Here is a 6,946-nt window from a genome sequence, read left to right as displayed (position 1 = left end):
AGTATCACCACAACGGTAACAAACCCTGATTCCAGAATTCTTTCTTTTAACATTTGAACTTTGATTTCTTTTCACAAATGAACTAGAGGAATCTTGATCATTTTATTTCAAAACTCTTGCTTTAGTTCTGGACCAAGGAGTGTTATCAATGGTGTACTCGGATGACACATTGTCATGGAACTAAGAGGAGATGTAAGAATTATCAGAACAAGAGAGTTTAGATTGACCTCCAGACTTAATGTTGCTAACAGAACATTGAGGAAACATGTTGAGAATTTCATTTACGGAGTGACCTTCACCATTGGAGATAGGAAATTTCAGCAAGGTCTTAGTGGAGGGCAAAACATACTCACAATGAGGAGGTTGATGAGAGGGGTCAACAGCAGATAAGCGAGATTTACATTTATTATTACCATTTGAGTCAGTAATGCAATGCTTATAAATCAGTGTTTGATTTATGTAATAAGTACTGACAAATCTAGTTTTAAAATCTTTCACGAGATCATCAGTGTTATAAAAGGTTTGTTTCGTCTCGATCTTTTTGAATAAGGAAACAACACCTTCTATATCACCACCAAGATTTTTGTCACACTAATCAGGAATTTGATCATTAATAATTCCAATGACATTAAAGTGAGAAAAAGCCCAATTATTGATAATAAGTTGAATGCTTTTCGATTGATAGACATCTTTTTCCTTTTCATAATGAAGAAAATTATTGGTCAGGTGAGAGACATGAATTTTCCTTATTCAAGAGAGAAAGAGAATTCTCGGTGGAAGAGAGTTTTTCTTTAAGATTTTTCAATTCAATTTTAAGAGAGGATTTTTATTTGTTAGAGATAGAGAGATCAAGATGTAACTAGTCAAACATGTTAGCCTTTTCATCAGATGAGTAGTTGACAAAAAAGTTTATCTGATACATTGAGGATGAGTCCCAGCCCTGAGACTTAGAGTCTTTTGTAGCTTGAGAAAGGCCAACGTCAAAAGTATTGATGTTGTCCCTTGACACTTCAGTTTGAGGATCTTCGATTTGAGCCATGATACACTTAACCTTTGTAACCTCGTCATCAGAAATCCTTCTTTTTCGAAAACAACTGATAAGCTATTCATCACCTCTTGTGCAGTTGTGCCGCTTTTAACCAATCGAAAGACATGATATTAAATAGATTTCCTGTAGAAATCCTTTCCTTTACATCAAGGTTTAGAACTCCTTTTTCATCCTTGTTATAGCCAGACACAAACTTCTGCTTTAGTCCACTGAAAGATTGTAACATCCGGATTTCCAGGCATGACAATTTGAGTATTTCTTTTTGAGCTATGAGGAGGGACTCGACGAGTTTATGCCTAGAATCGTCGAGTAGGATCGCGATTTGCTGACTGGATTAATGAAGGGACTCGACGAGTCGATGGGTGGACTCGACGAGTCCGCGCTGTGGACAGAAACCCTAAATCCTCTGGCATGCGCCCTATTTAAGGGTCCTTATAGCCCTTAATTGCGGCTACCAGTCCAGAGAGAGAAACCCTAGAGAGCTTGAACGAGTGGTATAAGAGAGAGAGCCTTTTTTATCCTTATTAGTGTGATTTTGCAAAGAAGAAGGTGTTTCCAGCAAGAGGAGGTCAAGGGGATTGCTATTCTGTGGGTTTCCAGCTTGGATCTACAACTTTGAGGTAGTAAATCGATCCCTTCTTCTGTTTAGTATGAGATCCTTGAATTTAGGGTTTTCTATACCCTTTTATTAGCTTGAAATGATGAGTATATTGTCCCTTTGAGTGTTAGACTCTGGATCTGGACCTTTAGAGGTCCAAAGAGCCTTATCCAACCTGCTTTATGTTGTTCCATGGAAGGAATTATCTTAGGTTGCCTTTTTAGAGATGATTTCACCAAAGAGAGCCCTTTGTGGGTTGCATGAGTGTAAAGGTCGGACCTTTACGTGATTATTGTAATTGGGGAGGGCAGATCTATAGGTTAGAGAAACGGATCTGACCTCAGAAGGTCATTTGAGTGTTGCCATGGACGCTACTCGCCGAGTTCATAAGTGGACTCGACGAGTCGAGTCGAGGTTGCCCCGCGATTCGTGACAGGTGTAACCCGTCGAGTGAAGGGATGACTCGACGTGCCAAGTGAGGCTAGAAGGATTCTGAGGACCCGCATGGACTCGTCGAGTCGCCCATGTGCACTCGACGAGTCGGGTCAAAGTTTGACCGTTGACTTCAGTTGACCTCAGGGTTTTGGTCAAGCTGATTCAGGAGAGTTCGGGGAGGGGTAGAATGGCCTTCTACCCAATCTTTAGAGATGAGACTATGAGAGGGTATTGATCAGTAATGTTATTCGGATGATAGGAGGAGGCTAGGTCGGGACGTCAAGCACGAGAGTTTATCCGACTTCGTACGAGGTGAGTCTTCTCACTATACTGTACCTAGAGTGGTACCTATGTGTGACCGGAAGGTCTTATATGCTATGAGATGTATGTGTTGTATGCTGTTATATGATATGGATGTGTTATATATGTTATGAATGCTAAGGACCGGAAGTTCATTATGGTATGGACCGAAAGGTCAAGATGATATGGACCGGAAGGTCATTACGGGTACGGCCGGAAGGTCTACCAGGGTTGTGGGACGGAAGTCCTCTGAGACACAGTGACCGGAAGGTCTTATAGCCTTGAGTGGCGTATGTGCGTATGTGGTATTTTGGGGAACTCACTAAGCATTTATGCTTACAGTTGATGTGTTATGTGTTTCAGGTACTAGCGAGGATCGCGGGAAGGCGCCGGCATGATCCGTACACACTCATGGAGTTTATGTCTCGAGATTCTGGGATATGTTTTGTTATGATAACATTGGATACATTATGTTTTGATATTACCTTATGAATAAAAGTATGTTTTAAAAATGAAAAAAATTGTCTTGGAAATTTACGTTGTTACAAAGATGCATTGTCATAGGGAGATCGATGCATGGAGATGATAGGTATCACATCCATAAAATCAAGCCAATTTAAAACTTTTTAAAGCATTCAAAAACCAATAGTTATTACAAATTGTATTCAAAATAGTTTAGTAATCAGTGTATCCCAGAAATCCAAATCATAAAATGTGAGGAAGTGTACAGTCACGCCTTCGCCTTCCCGCGATCATCTGAAGTACCTGAAACAAAATCAACAACTGTAAGCCCGAAGCTTAGTGAGTTCCCCCAAAATACCAATGCCATAAAAACCATAACAATATCATACAAACAACATGCATATATAGAGTCTACAGTACGACTGGTCCGCCCTCACCGGGCCTTCAATCTACTTGGTCCACTCTCAAAGTCTTCAGCATGACTGGACCGTCCGCACCAGGCCTTCAGTCTATCTGGTCCACTCTCAGAACCTTCGGCATGTCTGGTCCACTCTTATGGGCCTTCAGCCTATCTGGACCGTTCTCTGGGCCTTCGGCCTGACTAGTATGCCCTACCGGGTCTGCAGTTTATCCGGGCCGCCCTGGCTATGTTGGCCTAGATCACAAAGCAGGACCGCCTCAACCCGCCCCCAATCACACAATCAACACATAAATATCATAAGCTAGCTAGCATGTACAGATAGTCATGAAGATCTAACAGATCACTAATCATAGCATCATCCTGTATACCAGGATACAATTCTAACTGACCACTAACATAACATCATCCCATAACTACGATACATGTCTAACAGATCGCTAACATAGCATCATCCCATAACCAGGATACAAATCATAAAGGGTCGGCCTTGGTTCCTTAGACCTTGTTGATATAGTGAGAAGAACTCACCTCGCAATGTCGAACTGAACTGAAAAAATCAAGCTCCCAAATCACCGCTCCAAACTCAAACACCTACAATCATCATAGGACCAATTATATAAAAACCCAAAGTACCAAAGTACCCTTAAAGTCAAATTGGGTCAACCTTGGTCAAAGTCAACAGTCAAAAGTCAAGGTCAACAGTCCTTGTTCACTGAACACGTCGAGTGCATCTAGCAACTCGTCGAGTTCCTTCAGAACTCAGAGACCGAAAACTCGAGTCAACTCATCGAGTTTCCAAATAACTCGTCGAGTTCATGCAGTGTCCAAGGAATCGGGAAAACCCTGACCAACTCGTCGAGTTGGCTATGCAACTCGTCGAGTTCCTTTGGCTCTTTTCTCATTCAGACGCTTTTGAGCGAAACCAAAGCTCCAAACTGCAGATCTAGCCTCCTAGGGTGTAGTCACCATGTAAAGTTGCTAACTTTACGTGCATGCAAAGCTTCAAGAGGCTAAAACACTCAAAACTAGCCTTAGGAAGAGGTTTTGGACATGGAGGAGCCCCAAAGATTCATAAAGCTTGAGGCTTTATGTCCATAAGGTCCTAGAGGAGTCCAGATCTAAAGTTACAACTTCAGATCATGTTCAAAATCAGAAATACTTCAAGAATAAGCTAGAAATGGCCCTAAACTATTGAATGAAGAGATCTATCAATACAATGGTCAATGTAATGAGTTTTTACCTTCAAATGAAAGCCAAAACGAAGTAGATGCTAGATATACAAGCTCCTTCTCGTTCCAAGCTTCCCAACCTTCAAATCTCTTCAACAAATGCACCAAACACACACTTTTAGCCTCACACACACTCAAAATAGGGTTAGCTCGCTTAGGGTTTGCTTATGGACGTGAAAAGGTGGTAAGGGAGGTTGGAGGAAGGACTTAAGGTCCTTTAAATAAGGTGCAAACCCTAAAAATTAGGGTTTCCAAGCACAACCTCTACTCGTCAAGTTGAGTCTTCCAACTCGTCGAGTAGGTTCTAAAATCCACGCGGGCTGACCAGGTTCTACTTAACGAGTTGGGGCCTCCAGCTCGTCGAGTTTCCCTAATAAAAAAGAATATAAAAGCTTTAAATTTATACATGGGAGTCGGAATGTTACAATTCTCTCCCACTTGAACTAGACTTCATCCTCGAAGTCTGTTGTGGGGAACAACTTCGGATAATGCTCCCGCATCTCGGCCTCCGGCTCCCAAGTCCACTCGGATCCCCTCCAATGCGCCCATTGTACCTTTACCAAAGGTACCTCCTTGTTCCGTAGAACCTTCACTTTCGTCTCCAGAACGGCCACCGGCTTCTCCACGTAATTCAGGCGCTCATCGACATGTATATCATATAATGACACCACTGCCTCCTCATCTAATATGCACTTTCGCAATTGTGAGACGTGGAAAGTGTTGTGAATCTGACTGAGCTCCTCCAGAAGATCCAGTCTGTATGCCACCTTGCCAACCCTGACAATAATCCTAAATGGCCCGATATATCGGGGACCCAACTTTCCCTTCTTCCTGAAGTGAATTACACCCTTCCAGGGTGAGACCTTCAGTAGAACCATATCACCAACCTGAAACTCAACCTCAGATCGGCTTCGGTCAGCGTAACTCTTCTGCCGACTCTGAGTATTCTGTAACCGCTATCTGATCTGTTGTATCATCTCGGTAGTCCGCAGGACTACCTCGGTCCGACCCATCACCCTGTGACCAACCTCGCCCCAACAGACTGGGGTACGACATCTCCGTCCATACAACTGCCTTGTAGGAACCCAAACAATGCTAATCGAGCGCAAGAAAGCCATACTCTTTTACCACACACAATTCCTTTCACAGAACAACTGCTACCAATTCAAAACCCTACGAAATCGTGGTCGCATACGACCCGAGAATAGGATGTGACATCCCCAAATTCACAGTCATTTTAAAATTTTTATTTAAGCTTATTTAAAAATCAGAGTATCCTTTTTGAAGAACAATAATGCATAATTTTTTCCTAGAAAAACATGATAGATATATAATCAAAGCATTTCTGAAGAAATGTATTTTATTTATATTAAAACACTGGGATGTAATCGTCAATACAGAAACATAAGCATAAATAGACCTTACATTCATTTACACTAATGATTTACATCTCCTTTAATCTCTCAGTGTAATGTATCTTCACATCAATACTTGTGATAAAAATAAACTGAGTGGGTTAGATTGGGAAACTTGGTGAGTACATAGGGTTTTCAACCCACAATAATATAGTTAATTTGTTCCTTCACATACTTCATGTCGAACAATTAACCCAATTACCCATCATCATTATCTTCTTTATTCTTAAGGATCTACCCTAAGAATCATCTATTCTTCTGTATTTGTTCCTAAGGATTGTCCTAAGGAATAGGCACGAAGTCCATCGCTGCTAGGGTTTATCTAATAGGCACTAAGTCCATAGCTGCCGATGTTATCTATTAGGCACTAAATCCATAGTTGCCAACGTTTATTTGTAAGGCACTAAGTCCATAGCTGCCAATGATCATCTATAGGGCACTAAATCCATAGCTGCAAACGTCCATTCATAAGTCACTAAGTCCATAGTTGTTAGGGTTTTTAGAGTACATCTGGTGAACACGTGGTTCAAAAACACATACAGGTTGCGAGCCTGCTAGCGTTTCACTAGACTGTCTAGAATAGACTGTGGTCGTCATCTATACTCTGTTAGATGACTGGATCATCGTTAAGGTCAAGGCTTCTCATCATCTTTCACCTCTCATCATCTATATCATCTTTCATCTCTCATCATTCATCTCATATTTCATCTACCCATCTTTACCCAATATATTTATATGCATAAAAATACACATACAGTTTAAATCAAGTAAAACAGGTATAAAGCGTTCATCTAGCATAGATATCAGGAACACAGATAATAAGCACATATAGCACGTATTAATATTAAATACTTCATATTTATGGGTAAGATGAAAGTAACTATGCACTCACTTGTTAAAGTGATGACTCGTAATTTGGGCAGCGCTTCGCTTCTAACAATTTTCTTTTCCTTCGACGAAACATAGTATCATTATCACTAGATTTTAGTCTAATATTTATTGCGACCAATTATTAGTCTATATTTATTATTAACTCAA

The sequence above is a fragment of the Lactuca virosa genome, chromosome 4 (assembly GCF_052849685.1).
Source record: "Lactuca virosa cultivar CGN04683 chromosome 4, Lactuca_virosa_CGN04683_v6, whole genome shotgun sequence".
In the NCBI taxonomy this organism is placed as follows: Eukaryota; Viridiplantae; Streptophyta; class Magnoliopsida; order Asterales; family Asteraceae; genus Lactuca; species Lactuca virosa.
This window is presented reverse-complemented; position numbering follows the sequence as displayed.